At 41.6% G+C, this 21169-nt stretch overlaps 1 protein-coding gene across 2 annotated transcripts in view; it reads left to right on the top strand.

The window, feature by feature from the left end:
• Positions 1-8141: 8141 nt before the first annotated feature.
• Positions 8142-21169, top strand: part of LOC6731235 — a 32683-nt gene continuing 19655 nt past the window's right edge. For both annotated transcript variants that reach the window (XM_039291363.2, XM_039291356.1), the window contains exon 1: positions 8142-8638. The gene's annotated coding sequence lies outside the window, so the exon portion shown is untranslated. The remainder of the gene's footprint in view (positions 8639-21169) is intronic.

The following is a 21169-nucleotide window of genomic DNA, read 5'->3' as shown; positions in this document are numbered from 1 at the left end:
GCATAAATTTCCATTCACTTAGACAAATGTGACAAAACGGAAATTGCAAACGGAGCTAAGCACTCGGTAGCATTTCAGCTTCCTGTCGGCAGCCAAGTCCCAGGACGAGCTCAAGGATCCTCTGCTCCTCGATTGGCATTTCGCAACCTGGCATTCGCCTGCCCAGTTGGCTTAATAAATGATGAACACGCTGAAGCATATTGAAATGTAATTCATAACGAAGCAGCACAGTCCCAGTCCCAAGTCCATCTTTTGTGTCGGATTGCGCATACGTCATGTTGGACACAGGAAGTGCCTGTAGGCACTGTTCCGCTCGCTCCCATATGCTAATTGAATTATGCATCGGCCAGCGCTGCATTTAACTCGATAAGCGCAGTGAAAAAATGGAGAGTGATTCAAATTGCAACCAGTGATGTTCTTCTACTTCCGATTCAGGCAGCATATCATCTCGCTGATAAAAAAGAAACTTGCAAAACTTAGCTATAACTTGCTTAAAATGGCAGAAATGACTGTTATTACTGTGGTATGAACATTTGTCTTCAGAAATCACTATATAAAATCAAATGATTAATCGAGGTCAATATAACAAACGACTTGTCAGCAAGTTTACAATGCAATCAATGAGAAATAATTGAGTCGCGCGTTATGGCAATTTTACACTTAAAATCACTACCATTTTATTAACAGTGACGAGCATTGACGAACAAAATCATTTAAAAAGTAATCAATTTACTTATTGATTTTACCAATTTAATTAAACTTTCTCCGGCAAAAACCGATGACTGCAGGTCATTTATTATCGCTTTTTGCACAAGCAGAATGCGTTTAAACTGCTGACATATACCAACCGAGTTTGGACACATCTCGAACTCTGTGAAGATAAGCTTTTGGCCTAAAGTCTGCAGTTTGCTCTTGGCCAGCTGCTCCAACCCCCTCTCTATCCCCCTATCCTACATTGAAAATTAAAACTTTCATTGGCCACTTTTGGACTGTGATTTCCTTTTCGCGTTTTTTTTGTCCGGATCTCCCTGCTTTCGTCCTCAAATTCCGCGCTGACAAACTTTATTATTTCGCTAAAAACTTTTTAATGACAAAATCAAATTGGTGCAGGCAAAAAAGTTGCGGCCAAGAAAGGCAAGAAGAAAACAAGTTGCTGTTTGTCTTCTAATTTGAGGCTTATTAAAGAGACTAGTCTGCATTACATAATGACCATCCTAGAGGTTTTTGCTCTCTAATAATATCTTTTTATGTTTTTTGTAGAATTGATATATTTATTGATATATAACTTGACACACACAATCAAGTTTGTTCTCTTATTGTTTTCCATTTGTTGCACACGTTCAATGTTCAATGGATCATTTATTCTTCGCCATATGAAATGCCAGGCCATCAGCGATATTAAATTTAAAGCACTAATGTTTATGACTATCGATTATTTGAAACGCTTGGCGTGCAAACGTATATAGTTCTTTTCATTGATAAAGTGATTTTATGATACAGTGGAGACATTAACATAAAGAATGCGACAGTTAAAACACTTAAGACATTCGTTTAAGGATCTATTTGTATAAAATATATTAAATATATTAAATTAACTGCTTTCTTAAAGCAGAGAAACAGATAATATTGAAATAAGTGTATAAAATAATATCCTTCAGAATGCCTTATACTTTCGTTGCGCACTGTAAGTATGTGGGCAATGGACGGTCAAATGGTTGTGGGGCCGTTCAATCAAATTCCTCGAAATGTGGGGTCAGTATCCGGAGACTTCGGAGTGGGTTTCGGAATGGAATCCTGCCCATTTGCCATTCCTGGCTATGGGATAATGGCAAACTATTAGTTAGCATCCACAGAAGGGAAAAGGTTTCATGGCTGCACAAATATGCGGGCCATAAAAACTAAATAAATTGCAATTTTTTAGTTAGTTAATGTGGCGAGAAGGATTGGGGAGATGCCTTGACCCAACCGCCAGAACCATCAATCAATGGCTTGTCAATTTGGTGGCTAAGTTGTGTAAAAGACGGAGCGACAAGTTGCACTGGAAAATCGATGAAAACGGGGCGTAACTGACTCATTTATTTAAACAATCAGTCGGAAGCTGAGCCAAATGTGACTAAAAACTACATTTGTTAGCCCCCTTCAAGGGATTTCAACCACCCACTCTGCAGCCCCTTCTTTTCATTTTTGCCCACTTTTTGGCTCCAACTCACATGTGTCCCATCCCCCCCGTTTTGGCCATAAATCTTCTTGAGCCTGACACAGAAAGCAAAAAGTTAGAAATTCTCTTTCTATTTTTCGTCAAGCTTTGTATTTGCGTTTTGGCATATGATTGATGTTACCCAGAAGGGAAAAACAGCAAGAAAACCCTTCTTCCGAATGGTCCAGTGGCGTTGCGAAACGCTCTTTAATTACTCGAGTGTTGCTAATTTAATTAAACACGGCCCATCAACAATTGGAACTGATTATCAGCGGCATCAAGTTGAATGAAAGAATTGCATTCCTTTTCTGCTATTTTGGCCACAACAAAGGCTAATGAGGCACTCGAGCTCCTCCACTTTTCCGCCCACTTCATCTCTGTCTGTGGCAGGTTTTTAGCCCCACCAAGTGGCACTGAGAAATTGCAAGAGCCACGAAATTAAAAATAACTCAAGCAAAAATCTTGAGAAACAAAGGCAGAGCTGGCAATTTATGAAGCTCCTGCCCGGAGGAGCAGCACAACCCCAGCACATCCCACACCAGCCAGGCAAATGCGGAAGGCTTACGTTATTGTTGGCCCCAAAAGAAATCACCTTTCTCCAGCCGAACGAAACAAAAGCCGAAAAAGCGAAAGCAAACGAAAGATTCGTTAGCACGTTGATTTATCATCGACAACTAAAAATGGTGGCCCAGGCGAGGGCAGATTCGCAAGTTCGGTTCACCGCAAGTAATTCAATAACAGCCAAGTAGCCCGCCAATGGGACAATGGGCAGCAGAATGCGAGCCACGAATGCGAGTAAATTGTGATATAAATCACACAGCTGCGGAACTCGAGAGGAGCCACCGGAGGCACACACAAAAAAAAAAGAAAAGACTCCTTGTTGGCAACTGACAGGCGGCACCACCGCCACCCTCTTGATCCAAGCTGAACCACCACCCAACCAGAGCCCACAAAGAGCTGCAAAGAAAACCCGAAAATGAAACTCGTTAGAAGTTTTCTTTCGGTCACAGCAGGCGGAGCGGCAGAAATGAGTAAAACGGCAACAAACAAAAATCAAAGCAGTCGTTTCCTCTGCGGGGTAGCATGTTTGACCAATTCAAGAGGTTGGATCGATGAGTTTATGGACATTTTTAGAGGGTTAAAGTGTAGAGCACTTAAGCGCACTTAGCTAGCATAACTTCAAAACTGACTAAACTACCCGTGCAACTTAAACCTTAAAAATATGCTGCAATTTGTCTTGGCCAAAAAGAATATTATTTAAATGTCGACACATAGTTGTGCAGTGTACAAAGTACATTTATTTCATATATCCTAATATATATACTTGGAAGCACATACATACGCTTTTGATGAATGGCCGTAAAATGAAGTTTAATTAAATTTGCTGAACCAAAACACAAAGTCATAAATAAGTTGAATAGCGCACCATGGGGCGTATGCGTGATGTGGTCAAACAAATGGAGAAATTCTAATTAAAACTCCTCCGTCAAAGATACATATTTTTCCAAACTTGTTGCACTGAAACTTTGACAGTTTAAGCAAAATTATAAGATTGTTAGTTGAGCAAGTCTAGGAAAGTCCTGTACAACCCACTTTCATTTCAACTGCAACGAGCAACATCTCATTCTCCTTCACATGCAATCATCTCATCGAAATATGTTTTCTGTATCAGAAAATTTCCATGCAGTTTCTGCAATGCCAAAACATGTGTTTCGGTTTGCATCGAGTTGCCCCAAATGCCACTAAAAGTCGTTCCTTCTGCTGCTCGAGATCTTTTCGTGCTCCCCCGCTCCACTTGTCCATGCCGGACTGGCAGTTGTCGAGCAATATCGTTCCGGCTGGCCAGGAGACGCACACATGTGCCCTTGTTTGGCCAAACACTTGAACCGAAATGGTTTCTTAGTGGGCGTGCGGCCAGCATGGCGTATGCGTAATATCCACAGACAGGCGGGGTGGAGCCGGAAAATTGCATTTCGTGAGATACGGGGAAATTCACAAAAATGTGCTTTTGATCAATAATCGAATGGGTGAGCTCCAGGCACGAACTTACCGATGGGCGGGGCCTTGGGGGCTTCGATGGGAGTTATTGGAGTTGTTAGAGTGGTTGGAGTCGTCGCCTCGACTCTTCAGTTTAATTTTGCATGATTTGTGCTGCTTGTGTGTCCAACCAGCCTGTGGCCAATAAACGTGACTCGACCACGATTCCTGGCTTTCTGGCTTAAGTCTTTATGTAAATTTGCCCAGCCACCACCCCGCCTTCGGGCCCAGTGGTTTGTTTTGTCTCTGCCACAATTTGTTGCAGGCTGTGGCAGCTGCAGCAACATTGATGCACGTACGAGCATAAATAGCCGAAGTTTGCTAGTTGAAAAATCCTCTAAAATTGTGTAAGCCTAGCTCAAAGCAATTGACATTGAATTTGTGCTGGCCGAGAGTTTAGAACACAGGGCTTATGTTGTTTGGGCCATTTATCAAGGTGGCAACTAAGTGGAAGATCTCAAAATATGTGCAGTTAAACTCTAATTCCTTGATGCGCTTTTTATTTGCCGCACTTACTTGTTTGATACAATTTCGCTTTAATTGAAAATAACTTGAAGGACGGAGCGAGTTTGTGGCGCCCAACGAAGCAGAGAACATTGCATTTTCCACTCGACAGCAGCAGTTGAGTTTATTTTTGTGGCTGCCATGTGGTGTTAATATATATGTATATTCTACAAATATATACACATCTATTTGCAGTGCATTTGCACACATGTCGAGGAAGAAACTTGGCATTGTCAGACATGGGACAGCAAAGTTAATTTGCAATTGAAATGGCAAATAGAAAGCGACGACCACATTCACTTAACACACAGCCTGTCATTTTCCTCCAAGGCAACCGAGATGGAGTGGCAGATTCCATATAGATAGGGATACAGATACATATACAGATATAGATTCCATCCTGGCCATCCATTGTGCTTGGCCACAATTAAAACCGGATGCCAAATTGTGCTCAAACATTTGCCTCTGCTTTTACAAACGCAGAGTGTTCTGCATAAATTGTACAAAAGGAGTGGTCCTTGGTCCTTTACTGAAACTATGCGCATAAATTGAGCCAAATTGCGCGGGCTGCTAATTATAATGCGATGGTCCAGAGCTCCAAAACTATGACTTCATTTAAGGGGTGGGAGGGGGTGTAGGGGGGAGGGGCGGAGGACTGCGCTGGATTAACTCTTGATTAGGCAGTTAGTCACTTCTGCAATGGACGACATAAAAGAGCGAAAAAATAGAACGCATAAAATGTTAATTGTCAGCAAATAGAGCTGCAGCTTGGCCATAAAAGCGAATCGTAACTTTCAACCCAAACCGACGGCACTTTTACACTGTAAATTACTTTTAGTGACTATTCAAATTCTATTGCACCACTATGCTTGCAAAAATCTACAAAAAAGTTAGAAATAAACCATTTTAAAATAAAAATTACAAGTTCAATTCTAAATGAAGCTTACTTTAAACAAAGGCTTACGTTGAGCTAAGTATTATCTATCTTTATACATGAATTTTTAAAAAATTAGTCAAATATAATACTATCGTTACATAATGTAACCTGAAATGATCACTGCCTTTTACAGGGTATCATCGCTCGTCTGATTCCGCAGTTTATTTCGCTTTAACAACACATTCGAGAGCGCTGGAAATTTAATGCTGGCGTTAAGCATTCCCCATAAATTCGGTTTTATCATCAATTCATTTGGGCGAACATCATCGAAATAGTTGCGTCCATGAAAATGCAGTTGCTTTGTACTCTGTGTGGCTACTCTATGAAATTATGATAAACCATTGTGCACGTAGGGGAAACTAATCTAGCATAATATTCAAATTGAATGCCCGGCCACAATTCACGGTCCAACTCCGCCAATTAGAGCAAATGCGTAATTATGAAATGAATAATCGAACCAAGCCTGCGGGCAGATTGCATTACTACGGACTTTCCGCTTGAGCTCGGCTCAAATGCAAATTTAAAGCTCCAATATCCCAGCTGAAATACACACCACCCCCCTCCCCAACCATGCTATCATTTACATCAAAGACCTATCAGTGCCGCCTCCACGGGGCTGTGCCAATCATTCGAAGACCAAAACTTAAAGTAATCAAGGCCCAAACAAAACAAGAAACCCCAACAATGGAAAGCTCGCAAAGGCAAGCCTAAAAATACCAAGAGAATGCGAGGCCCGACTGCCTGCCGATGGAGATGGGCCGACGAGTGGCATAGGAATGGCGACCGATGGGGTCATGTGGCAGAAAGGATTACACGTGGCACGGCGGACTGGGAAATCCCTTTTGGGGCCACTTGGGCACGCTGCTGCGGCTCCTCCACCGGAACTGCCGGGCCAAGCCAAAAGACAATGGCAAAACAATCCGGTCGGCAGCAGAAAAGTGGGTAACTTGCGACTTGGAAAAGCAGAGGCAAAAAAGCCAAGGAAAAATCAAAGCTGCAAAAGGACACCCAAACATGCATGTTAGGCTTGATTTCCGATGGAATTTTTTCGTTCTGCCATCGATTGGGTTTTCTTTTCACGATATATTTAGGTTTGAACACTGTTTTCCTAAAAACTGTATTTTCATTTACTAATCCTTTTTTTAATGAAATATATTTGGTTGGTATTTGAAATATTGTACTGTTAGTCCTTTTTTGTTATCCCTTCCGGTGTTCGTTTTTCCCAATTAATAAAAAATACGGCCCAAGAAGCTTAATCGGAAAAACGGTCATATTTCCCTCATTTCATCGCTTACAACTGAGTAAGCACGTAAAACCCAAAAAGCACCCTAAACCGATGAAATCTGTGCTCCATTTGCGAACAATTTCCGGTAGCAAGAAAAGTGGGTACCAAAAACAATGAAGCTTATGCTGCTTGGGCCTTTCCGACGTTCAGCAATTAACTGGCAATTAGCGTGCAGTTAAGTAATTGCATTTTTGAATTACACACGTGAGCAGTTCCTAGACAGACGGACGCAATCTTCCATTCGGATGGTGAGCATGTGCACTTGTTTGCCCAAGTTGAACACGTGTAAAATCAACATGTTGTTCCTTGGCATATGTAAATAGCCCACCTTCCTGCACTTCCACCGAATCCGAATCCGCATGGAAACTATCTCTCCTCCTTTTAAAGCGAAGCTGAGAGTTTTCCGCACTCACACACACACACGCACACTGAAGCCCGGGCTTTTCATCAACAAGTTTGCAGTGCTTGATTTTTGAATTTCTCGACTTCGGGCCGCTTGAAGAGCACAAACACAAGGGAACAGTGAAATTCACAGAAAATGTAACCAAACAAACAGATAAACACACGCTTACACACACAGCAGCATAAAACCCCCCGCCCCGTTCCACTTCTTCCAGCGTCCAAAACTTCCACTCCAGCTGAATCCTGTGCTGCCCTTCCGATCCCAAAAACTCCCTGCTTCAGGCTGTCCGCGTGCCTTACTTTTTTGTCTCTGCAATTTGTTTGGGAAAATAAAAGTTTTATCAAGCAAAAAGGCAGCACTCTCTCGCAGGAAACAAAAAATTTCTCTTCGCGCTTCTCATACACTGAGAGAAAGCCATGGGCGAGGGAAGTTGCTCACACAGTGGGTTAGGAATGATTGAAAAGGGAAAGGAATATGTCCATATTAGAGGTTTGGCATAAATTGTAAATGATTACTTATATATTTGTTAAATTGTTCGTATGAAATTATATTTTATATTGTATAGTTGGAACATTTTCAAACCTTTCCAGAAATACTAAACCCACTGTGCGCACAGCTGCTTGTCGGCGTGAAGTTACGTACACGCAGTGTGTGCCCTGCGAGAGCGGTGCTGAGAGCAAAAGTCGGGCGAGAGAGCCGGAGAGCGGCAGTTGCGCTCTTTGCCGCAGTTTTGTTGTTGCTCCTGGCCTGGCCACACGAATTTTCCAGGGGTACTTCATCTGGCTGCGAATCTCGGGCAGCGTTCAGTTTCATCTGAGACGTTTGGCGCAGCGGTCGATACGACAGGAAATCTGTTCAAACGCTGTGAAAAAAATACGAACAAGGAAAGAAGAAGGCGAAAACCTCAAAAATTCAGATAGCAAAACGTTAATTTCGAACTAAGTGTACTTGAGGTTGTCAATGAACTTTTTCCCCGGTTGAAAACTTGAAGAGTGAATAGTGAAAAGTGATTCCGCAAGGACCTAGTCAAGTGTTGTGGTACTTTGGCGTAGAAACTGAAAGTGTCCCGCGGTGGCGGAGTTTTGCATTTGCCGTCGCTAATTGTGCAGCTGACAGGCGGCAATCAGGAAGGAAAAACTTTTGCTCCTGCCGCCGGTAACGCTTCTTCCGCTTCGCACTTCATCCAAATCCGTGACCGAATCCCGGGAAATTGTACGCCTGCCAGGCCTCAAGCTGGGCGATTACCGCAAAATGACACGTGTCAGGCGCATTGTGGTGAGTCGTCCTGAGTCCCGAGAAAGGCTCGTCCTTTCAGCTGGCTGCTGCCTCAGGCAGCGGAATTCCCGCCTTTAAAGCGAAACACTTTAAACGCACTCTCACTCACTCACTCACTCATTCACAGACACACATTTTCCACCGACCGAATTTTTGCGGCATGCCATTTTTGCCCTTTAGCCCGTTTCAGCTCCAGCAAATTGAATTTCCCATTTTAACGCGTTTGCATGCCGACTTGCGCGAGCACCTCCCCCCTAACTTTTACTGCTAATTTTATATTTATTTTCATTTCCCATCGAATGTCGCGCTCTTTGAACTTTGGCCATCATTCACCAATGGCCAGTACTCAATACTCTTTTGTTGGGGGTTATTTTTAAGGGTAGTTAGCTGTAATTGTCAACAAATATTTGGTTTTAAAGGAGGGAATTTTCCTTACTGCAACCTAAATGCACGATTGGATGAGGGTATCTTAAGCCATCGACGTGGTCACCTTTTGCCGTTACACGACTTTTTATTTTACGATTATGGCTGCGTGGAAGAGCAGCAGAAAAGTGGGCAGCCACGTTCACGTGACGCATACGCCCCGTATGTCCGTGAGGCTTTGCTACATTTTTATGCGATTTGTGCCCCAAAATCGTGAGGTTAAATTTGAGCAGCACACAGAAGAACTAAACCTTATCGCCAAGTCAAGTTGGCTGCCAAAAACAGACACCCATTGAGCAAAAGAAATCGCGCATTAATTTCCAAGAGTCCTTATCTCAGCTTGTAAACTGGCCAACTGGCTCTTTGCTTTTGGCAGCTCAACTGATAAAAGAACGCAAAAATATTGCAACAAAAAAGTACGCAAAAAAAATGCAAATGCAGTTGGCGGAACTCGCGTGGAATTTCGCTTTTTTCTAGCGTAAATCTTCAACCTTTTAGGCTTATTTCGGGCAACGCGATGCAAAGGTATGAAAATCCAGGGCATAACGCTGTCCCAAAAATGTTGGAAATAAAGCCGAAAAAATGGCGACGTGAAAATGTCAAAACAGGCTACTGAAGCACTAAGTGAAACATGGTGTGGGCCAATGTCGAGCATACGCCACGTTGGACACGAATTTGGGCAAATATTCCGGGCTAAGTTGATTGAACCTTGAACGTAAACTTTTTTCGCAGTCGTGGCAGCTTTTCTAGGTTATCAGTTATCCGTTTAGGGCTTTTACTTGCATTTGAACTTTGGATTTGGCTTTGGCCTCCAGGTGGATTTAAATAACGAATGCAGTCATCCCCGTTTCCGTTTCCGGTTTTTGGGGAAAATTTTATAAAATTTAATTTGGCATTTGTTTTTAAATAAACAGTGTGTGTTCCGTCAGCTATTTTGGTGAAAATATAGAGGAAAATAGGTAATTTATTGCTGGGACTATATTTATTGCAAAATCGTGGGCCTAAAGGTGCTTGTATATGCGAAAATTGAATATATTTAAATTCAATGAATTTGTGCAATACAGTCTATATGATTATTTAGTGCTTAGTCTTCCACTTTTAATTTGCGAAGATATAATCATGAAAGACGTTTCTTTCTGTATAATAACGAACAACTTAATTTGTCCAACTTGTGCCCAAGTTCAGCCATTAAAGATCATCAATCTGGCCTCATTATTCAAAAGGCTCCTCCCCCGCAACCTTTTGGCTCGCATTAACCTGTTGTCAGCTATTCGCAAGCCTCGGAAAATGCCAGTTTTACCTTGGCAGCCGCACCACACACACATACACACGCACAGCGCCGTCACACAAATCAAACGTAACAGGCACTTGTAAAATGTCCTGCTCCTGGCCGCCGCCCCCATCGGAGGGCGTGGCCCTTGGCACAGCGCGTCACGTTTATCACAACAGGGCAATAAATTTCATTCGCCTTGCTACAACATTTTATGGTCTCTTCATTTTCGACAGCTGCAAAACAGTCGAATCCGAATGCCTTTGCATACTTGACGAGGCTTTGTCAATGCACATTATTATCTGCAGAGCCACGCCCCCCCGTCGAACAAACATTTTATTTTGTCATTTTGATTGATGGCCATAAGCCGACATTCCCGCCTCGTGTTTGTTCGCCGTTTTAATTAAAGCGACTGTTTGGCGTGGCCGGGGCGTCTCGGAAAAGCGCGGAAAACTATGCTACGCTCGTCGCAAGTTTTCCGCCAAGGTCGACGCGTCGGCACGCACACACTCTTTAAAAATATGATGTTTTCTGAATGGCTGTGAAGCGCTCGTCGCTAGCAAAACGTTTTTCTTTCTATTTTTTTTGTTCTGATTAAGGATGAGGTGAAGTCTTCTGGCACACAATCATTAGCAGAATGCTGTGCAGTTGATGGAGCGTATGGTTCAGCTGGCTGATGATGGATGATGAATGCGGTTCCTGCGGCTTCGCAGGCAGCTGAGTCTTGAGGAATGCCAAAGCAAACGAAAGGATTAACTGGCTGGCATGGGGGCTTGAATCCAAAATTCCGTCTTGCCAAATTCCTTAAAATTTTGATGCCATAAAAAGGGCCACTTTAATGTGAAATTTCGTGTGCTGGCAACTTCAGGCCGCCCTTTTTTAGCCAATCTCGCCGCATTGCGTATACGCACTGTCATCCCCGACACTGAATTTTAATAGCCTTGATTATGCACTAAAAAAAGTGAATGAAAGAGTCATGTCCGCGCGTCCATTAGAGTTATGGTCGCCCATGTCCGGTCAGAGCATCCAGTACAGGCCATTAGCCAGGTGAGGGTGTCTGGAAATGTATATTCCGTCCCTCCGAAATTGAAGTGCCAAGCCAGCGGGCTGTCAACACCGCAGTGCGGGAACGACGACAACAACAGCACACGGACACGGCATAAAGCGGCTTGTTTGGGGCAAAGGGATGATGGCGAAGGAGCGACAGGACATCGGGACATCAGCCAGTAGACAGCACAAAAGGCTGTCAAAGACGAGGAGGCGGACCAAAGCCCACTCGCTGGCAGACCAAATTGCTTTTTGCTGTATAAAAACCGGGTAAACAGCAGCGGCAACATCAACAGCAACACCAAAGGCACCAGCCGCCTGTCAACGGGATCCTGGAAAGCCAGCAGGTGGCAGAGTAGAGATGCCCCAGAATCCTGCAGAAATATTATACAAATTTCACGCACTTCGCTGCGAGTTCTATGTTCTATATATTCTATTTACGCAAGCTTCTTCACCCTTAAAGAAAGATTTATGTACAATATTAGAAAGCCACATATATATGAAATATTTGTGGGGTCAGCTTTATATTTTACTATCTTAAAACCTCAATCGAACATCTCTCATTAGTGCAGCATGAATTTAATTTTAAGGCGGTATAACTAACTGGTTTGCATGCTGTAACCACATCAGCTAAGAATATTGCCACAGCAAACTAATTGCATTATGTCCTTCTAATGTGATGCAAATTATTTATGTATATGCCTTTAATAATGATGTTAGTAAGATAATCATATAGCCATGTCTAACAAGTGCACAAAATTTGTGCATTCAGTAGGAGAATGGAAATAATTCAACTCAGAAATTGTGTATTTCCCAGATTAACTAATGTGTGTGACACATAGAGGTGTTGCTGATTCAATAGTCTACAGAAGATGTAGCTTAATAAAGTTGTGCAGCAATTCAGTTGTATAATTTAATAATAAATTATTTTATAACAGCACATTGTTAAATGTTCAACACCTCTCAGCTTCGTCGTTTTAGCCGCTGACTTTTCAGAATGACCCATCACGTGGTCAGCTTCAGGTGAAATTAGAGCCACAAAGGTGAAAAAAAAGAAAATAGAAATGCGAGTGCAAAAAGATGATAAAGTAAGAAATACATATTTCCATGTATATTTTTGCCATTTTTATGGCGCGGTCTGAAACACTTTAGTGTTTGCACGGGGCATTTTAATTAAGCTAAACAAGCACACCGAAAGCAACTACATACATTTTCCTGGAAAACCCTGCGCCAAATAAAAGAGCAAATTGAGGTGGGATTCTATGCGTATAATGCTGCCGCACGCTTCGTTTCATTTCAATTTGAAGTTTTCTGTAGCTTCACTTTTTATATCTGGCTGCGGCTGCCAATTATGCCAGTAAGTTGCTTTATTGTACGAGACCACGGCACACTGCTCCTCGATTCTTGGGAATGGCTGCCATTCCTTCTCGCAATTCCACGTAATCGTCCTGCTCGACGTCGTCTTGGTGTTGCTTTATTAAACCTTAGCAGCGCAATCACCGAAATGAGCGCACCCACACACACACACACCCAGAAGAGGAGGCACACACACACACACGTGTGCAGATGTAGCACACATCGCAGGATTGTACTAAAACACCTCCGAGGGCACGTGCAACATTTGTATCTAAATTTGAATGTCTCTGCCGCCAGAACGCTTCACCTTGCACACACACACACGCGAGTTTATTCTCACACAGACAGCTGCAGAAGTACTTATAGGAATATATATACAACACACACACACACACAGCCACACAAAGGAAGCAACAATTTTCACTTTTACCAGGATCCTTGTTTACAAGGTTGGCCTCAAAAGTTTCGAAAACAGCGGAAGAAATTAAACAGATTTATTTGCTCCGGGATGTGACCTCATTGATGAAAGATTAGCTAAGGATATAGTAAATAAATAGTAGTATTATCAACAGGGATATTCTATTATGACAAATAAGCAGGTTATACTAAATTCTATAAAATTATTTTATTTAACTTTATTACATATTGTAAAAATAAGCTGCTTCGCAAATCAAAATAACTTACGAATTATTTTCCCTAACTTCATTGAAACTTTTGCTGAATAAGTCAATGCTAAATAAAATATCTTTGACAATCGGAGGGAAAATTTTCTTTTAATTTACTGAAAACTTTCGAGATTGAGCAATTAATCTGGCGAAATCATAAGATTTCACTGACAAACACATTTTCCTAGGCAAATGATTCTGAAAACTTACTCCTGGAGAGTGAATAACTTTATCCAAGTTGGAGAAAAGTTTATGCTTGGACAAAACTGGAAACCACCCGTTAGCATTACCTACCCACTCATACACTTAGGCGCTCAATGCCATGTCCATTCAACCTTGCAGTCACTTTTCCACCCCCTGCCACCCAATGCCACCCACTGCCACCTCCTTTCCAGTGGCGTCTCCCCAATGATTCCCAACATTACGTTCTGGCCGAAATGCGTTCGCATCAAACTATATAACACGTTCATATTTCTTTCGGTTCGTTACCCATTTAATATTAAAGCAAATTGCTGACTGAGTTGCCCTCTCCACTGAAAAAAATGGGGCTTTTGATTAGAAAAAATTTTAAGTATTTGGGATTTAATATCATAAATTAAATATAATAAATATAATAAATATTAAATGTATAATTTCTGTTGTTTTCTGCTTTGAAATAATAATGAAATATTTTTAATTGGCAATGTTTTTTCTCTGTGCACTTTTATACACCGAAGTCAGGTAGTTTGTCTTAGGTCGTTTTGTTCTTTTTTTAGGGAACATTTCTCAGCCGTTACGAACACTAAATGATATGCAAATAAAAACGTGGCTCAGGTACGTGAAGAGGCCCCATCCACGTGTGAAAAGAAATGGCAAGGAGAAAGTGAATTCGTACAGGCGAATGGGAACGAAGGGCTACTTAAATTCAAATTTAAATGGTGTGCTTCATTTGAGCGGCGAAAATTACTCGGCTACCTGGCATATGGAAAACTTTTCGTTCCCTTGCCTTTATTAACATAATTATGACCAGAAGCTGGGAAAACTTTCCAAAGTTCACCTTGCCTTTTTCGGCAAAGTTCGCCACCATTTTCAGTTTTTGGGAGCTGCGCCTGCGAGAAAAGAAGTGCAGCATTTCAGAAGCTGGAGGGAGTGAGCTTGGTGTTCAGATTTGTTTTTCTGGCACCCACAGCTATTTATCTTAAACGCGAGCTCCCCCAGAGTATGCAACATAAGTACTGCTCACACACACACGCATGCGGAGAGGCAGGACTCGCACACACACACACACACACAGACCGCTGCACCTCGTGTTGAGTGCACTTTCCACTTTCACTTTGCGCTCGCTTGTTGACTGCTTGCATCTCACGTTTCGCTCCCTTTGCTGCAGCCCATCCACTTTCATTATTTGCGTTTAACTCACGCAAGTCTCGCCCCACACTCACACACACAGACACGCAGCAGGGACCCACACACATACATACATACAAAGCACTTTCCATTGTCATTTGCGCCTCAACGTATGCTATGCATCCTGCCGCTGACTCATGTCCATGCGGTGAAAATTCCATTTCAGCAGCTATTTCATCTCTCGTCATACTCTTCAAATGGGCCTCATAGTTGGCTTGTTAGGCATCTTTTTTTTACCTTCATCGGAAGGGAATGTGCTGTCATTAATGCAGTGACATGTGAATGAGTTGCATGTTCACTTGGCTGCTTTTAAAAGTCTAAAACTCCTTTAGAGAGCCTAGAAAATTAGGGTTTAATAAACTTTATATATATAAAATTATATAAGTACAAATGTACCACCGTATATAATATATATAATAATATTAAAATTAAACTTTTACACTACTCAACAATGATTGATTTAAATCATTACACCCAGCCGTAGCAATAAAAATCCTTTGGGTGATTATATAAAGCTATAACTTTAACACAACACACCAAATGTCTGAATAGAATAGGGCATTATATAAAGTCTATTATTGAAACAAACACACGAAATAGTTGTCCCAGAAGAGCACATAAGCTGCTGCTATTGTGTGCAGGACATTTCGGCCATTGTTTATTCTTTTAGCCAACAGCATTTTGTGCTTACTAACTGGACACCCACTAGTCCATTGCCGCCCATTGCCCTCCTTCAAACTTATGCAGCAAGTTTTTGCCATTTCATTTTTGTTGTATTTGCGTTTGTGTTTGACACTTGTTTTTGTTTTCGTTCCACAGAGGGCGCTGCGGACAATGGGGATGCGAGGATGTGGGGCTGTGGGGCTGTGGGGCTGTGGGGATGGAGGGGCATGGGCAACATGGGAACATACAGTTTTTGTCATGTTTGTTGATTGTGAAAGTTGCTGAAGCGCTTTTTAACAGTTTTCGTGACACTTTTCCGTACTGAGCGGCCATGGCATGTATATTTTATGTTTTGTTGCCGCTGGTCAACGGCAGACAGGATACAGGGTATAGCGGAGCAGGGAGGACAGCCAGGACGAACAGGACACATGGCTGGCTGACATGGCTGGGGTGACCTTAATGCACCAATGACATGTTCGAGTGGAAAGCATCCGAGCCGACCTGTCCGCCTGTCATTTCTACCTTTCCTGTGCCATCGGTATGTCTATAATGCAATTTTCCGGTCATTCGAAACCAACTCGAAACGAAAGCTATGAATAATTTATAAGACATGAGCTGCAGAAATGGGTGAAAAAAAAGATTATCCATCAATTGGTATTGCAATTGAAAATTATGGCTGCCGGTGGGTGGACCGAGTGCCCCGGGGTGGTTGCAATGCGGCTCGATTGCGGTGCCGAATTAATCCAGATCCTGCAGCACGGCACTGTATCGCATGTGGCAAGGACGTTGGCAAAACTTTTCCATGCCGCATTCCATTTGCTAAAGAGCCTTTCCAAATAGTTTTCGTTGTCGATTTCACCTCTGCGTCTTGCCAATTCCATTGAATTGCCGATTGTAATGAGTTTTTGTGGCCGAGCTAGTTAGCCGCTTTCTGTGGGACCTTTCAAAATGCGGGCAGTTCGATAAATGCTTATTTATAGAAGGATCAAATGCAGTCGAAGGATATCAAGCTGGATATATAATGGCCAATTAAAATAGCTTTTTGCTATTTGGGCCTTCTGAGAAGGCAATCGAAATGACCAAAATGAACATACACTTTATTTTATGATTAAAGTAGTATCTTTTTGGGTTTTTATGCGATTTCTTTATTGTAAAATCGCATATACAAATCCTTTGTTGTATTATCTCTGCCGCATTGTACTTTAAACACTTTGAATTTGGACATTTATCTGCAACCATTACTCAACGGCTGGCCCATCAATCTGACTCACCTCGTACGAACTTTCGATATATGTACATATGTGTGCCCATGTAAGATTCTTTCGAGCGGCCAGAACAAATTGCGCTCCATAAACATCAATCAGCGAAGCATCTTTGTTCGATAGAAATTGAATTCTTGAATAGCCAACTAATGGCGCATTTTCAATTGAAAACGAAATTATATTCGTGTTTATACATATAAGAAATCTTCATTAAGTTATTAACATCAGCTAGGTGTGTTTACTGGTGTTTTCTCATCGTTTTCTCTATTAAAAGGTTGCAAATAAGCAAGAAATTTATTTACTTTGGCAAATAAATTTATTGTTAGTAATTAAATTTCATATGAAGTGTAGTGTATTAAACACAGTGTTCAATTTTCCACTTGTTTACTTTTCAATAGTTCTTTTTTTAATTTTGCGAAAACAATTCTCAATTATGCCATAAATAATTTTCTTCTGGTTTTCCATTTTAATTAATGCGCCTCACACAGAGGGTGCCCGCATAAATAAATAAAGCTATTTAATTGAAAGATTTAACCAGGAAAATTGAAAAATATATTGAATAGCCAGCCGTGGTCGTTTATGGAAATTTCTTGGGATCTTCGAGACACTTGATTCGCTCAATACCTCCGATATCTGTCAATCTGTCAGATGAGAGGAAACGTCTTTTGACTGACCTCAGAAAAGATGCTAAAATCATTTTCAGCTTTCGTCTGACACAAGCAGACAGTCGAGCGATGGGAAAATCTTCGCATTTGCTTGCAGTCTCACAATTCTTCGGCTTTGTTTGTTGGCTTAGCGTGAAATATTGTGTATACGACAGGTTGTACATTAAAAGCTTTTGCCGCAATAATCAAAACAATTCCATGTTATTTATAGTTATTTTTCTTACGTGTGCTGTGGCAGGGGTAATGTTATGGAATATATTTTCAGGGTAATATTCAAACAGGGTCTCTAAAAATCGAATTTTCAAATTAACACACTAATATTATGAAAACCACAGGAGAATTTCCATATGCCGGTTCCAGTCCTGAGTAAATATAATTTAAACAATTTCCGCCTTTATTTACCTAAAACCCATACAATTGACCTATTGATTACTATGAAAACAAATATATTTTTCCAAGACGTCGACAAGTGCGTTTATCTGTAGTAAATCTCTAAATTGAAGTAAACAAATTTCGAATAAATTAGAATAAATGCGTGAAGTCAATTCTGCGAACATTGAACTGAACTTTCGATTAATTATCCGCAATAGGTCATCGGCATTTTAATGATAATACAGCTTATATATATCTTTTATTCAGTTCTTACATTATCTGAAATCAAACAATTGCACTTTGATTTTTGATTTCGTTGAACTTTTGCCTTTGGTGTTGTCTCATCGTACATATTATATATATTTGGATTTTCCTTCCTTTGTCTCCAGTTTTCCCAGAGCTGTTTAAACATTTTTGAGCCTGTTTATTATTGTAGAATATTTTCATGCCGATTTTTACAATTTCGAGGCGGTCGTGCTTGTTTTGATAATCTTTTGAATGCGCTCGCTGGAAATTTTCTTCTTCTCTCTGGCTTTTATGTAATTTTGTTTTTTTTCGCGGTCTTGACTTTTACAAGGTGAAAAATGTTCTAAGGAAATGTGGGCCATAAATTTACAGTGAAATTGCCTCAAAGAAGAAAAATCGAAATAAAGCAAACACGGAACGAGCCAAAACAAAACGAAACGAGGAGACAGTGACATGGACATGAACTTGTCTCTTATTCCTTGTCATTTGTCGTCGTCTTTATTTGTTTACTTACTTTGGCCAACTTCCATCCTAATTTGGCTTTTATGCCCCGCTCTACAATTGGACAATCTTCAGCCCTAGCTGCCGCCATACCAGTTAACTAGTCTTGTTTTCTGGTGGGCCACTTTCAGTTGTCTTTGGCCAAATTTATTCCTATTCTCGCCCAGAGTTTCTTTCAGCTGTCTGGGCAAATATGTCGAGCATTTTGTTCGCTCCAATGGCCTGGCGACTAGCCTGTTTATGGCCTATAAGCCACCGCGTCCTGTGCTGGCCATAAAGTGTTGGCGCCATTCGGCGGAAGTATCTGAAATCAACAGCGATGCTGGCCAAATCAGCTGGAACTTAGCCTATAATTCAATGGCCTAGAAGTACCTTGTAAGCCGGACTTTATGAGGTTATGAGATGTCTTTTTGAAACTGGAATCTTGTCCTGCATTCGTGGGATGAACTATTATTGATTATTTAGTTGTTTCATAGTTGTGTGACATCCAAAAATATTGGCATCACTGCCTAAAAAGCACTTCAGTCTCGAGACAAATCAACTGCTGTTGGCCAGAGGCAGGCATCTAAATTTGGTAGTCACTACATTGTTGCTGGCAAATTTGAACTGGTAGCTGAGTTGGCTGCCGAGATGGAAATCTCGTTGCCACCAAGGCCGAAGGGCTAATGCCGTGCCATAAGAGACAATTTGTTTGGTCCTGCTTTAAGCCGCTTCTGGTTGGGCTGCCCCAGAAAGCATTTATTATTTGTTTTAATTAAATCTTCATTTTTCTGCATCGTGCGTGTGGCGGGGACTTAAAGCCAAATGAACGGCTGATGAATGACGGCCACCGCTGGGCTTAATGGGGAGCGGAGCACAGGAGCGGAGTTAAGAGCCATAATGTCGGTCTACAGGCTGCAGATTGCAGTCTGGACGAAAATACCACCCACCCCACCTCCAACCCTTGACCTCGGCAGCAACATTGAAACCCATTTAAGTTGAGTTCGCTGGGGGAAGCGAATGCCACTAATTAAGCCTAATGGCGCATGAAACATGCATTAAAACTAATGTGCAAGCCTCGTCGCCGTCGCAATAGTCAACAAAGGGGGTGCAGGGGTGGAGCTGATGGCCTTGCCACTTGTGTCCCACTGGGTGGCCCCCTGTTTAATGGTGCCGGCCTAATTTTATGCTAAGCAATATTTTGCTGTGAAAGTGCCGCTGAAATGGGGGGGCTGCAAATGGGCGTGGCAAAAGGATAAAATAATCAAATTAAGCTGACTGCTGTTGCTGTTGCTGCTGCTGCTGCTGCTGATGCTGCTGCTGTGCCGCCGAGGTGGTGGAGTCCGCGTGATCGATCTTCGTGTGGCCATTGAAGCAATAAATTTAAAATTTTTGCAAAATGCGAGTAGATACGAATGATATACTGGCAGGGCGCTGGGAATTTGTGTGTGTGGAACTTTATGAAACGGCACTCGTCCTTCAACCGGAAGTGACTTACGCACGGTTGCATCATGCCGGAAGTCGCTGTCAGAGCGAGATAGAACAATAAAAGTAGGATGGGCAATGGAGTCCCCCATTCGAGTGAATGTCAACATGTTGATAACAAAACACATGAAACCAAGTTGCAAACAAAGCTAAAAAACTTTTCAAAGTATCAAAATTGAAAATACGAACTGTGGTATTTACCACGCACTGAATTTTTCATAGAAAGTTGCACAATAAATTTAATTGCAACTATTAAGCCGTGGAATTCGTATAGAGGCACGTGCTTTAACTGCATAAAGAAGGTATACGAAATTGTTTAGATACGATTTTTTATACGATTTCTTTACAGTTTTTATAGCAGTATTTTAATGAATATTCTAAAAATGTGTATATGGTTTCCGGTATCCTTAAAAGGAGCCGTAAATTACAATCCGTGGGTCAGCAGAACTCCGTCATTCGGAGCCACCACAAATATGCAAAATGTTTTGTTTTACTTGGCTGCGAGGAGTATTTCAATGGTAAAAATGAAAATCATTTTTATGAAAACAATACCATTTGCGCTTGGCTGCGTAAGAAATAATACAAAACAGTATAGCAAAAGAACATAACAAAAGTCCCAAACAATTTGGCTACGTAAAAATTAATGAAATTTATGTTAGCAGCTACACATGCACATATATCAAACATTGCCATTGTTCCCAAAAGTGACGTTTAGGTCGAGGATTGTGTTTTCTTTCATACATTTTGCTTAAATTTATAGTTGAGCCAGTCGGTTGAGGTGAAAGGCGGGCAGAAGCCCCACAATGACCAAAGTTTATGCATTGTAATGCGCTTCGAGGAAGCGGAGTGCACAGTGAATGCTCCCTAAAGATGACTCAGGCGAATGATAAACACTCTTCCCTTCCAAACCCCCCTCGCCTTGCTGCCATGGGGCTATTGTAGATTATTTGTGTGTCATTGGCTATTTAAGCCAAAGCTTCTCTTGGGGCCAAGAACAAGTTTTAACGCTTTTCCGACAGGAATATGTATGCTGCTTTTATTTGGGTGTGGTGTCATTTGTCTTCCTCATGCCGACGAGCTACAAAGCTGACATTCAGGGTAATTATAGTATACATATAGAAAATAGCTTTGGTAGCCTTTGGATTATGGGGATAACACTCGCTTGATCCTCTTGTGGCTCGGAAAGCTGTTGAGTCATTGCGATTGAAGCA

The sequence above is a fragment of the Drosophila simulans genome, chromosome 2L (assembly GCF_016746395.2).
Source record: "Drosophila simulans strain w501 chromosome 2L, Prin_Dsim_3.1, whole genome shotgun sequence".
Taxonomy (NCBI): Eukaryota; Metazoa; Arthropoda; class Insecta; order Diptera; family Drosophilidae; genus Drosophila; species Drosophila simulans.
This window is presented reverse-complemented; position numbering and strand designations above follow the sequence as displayed.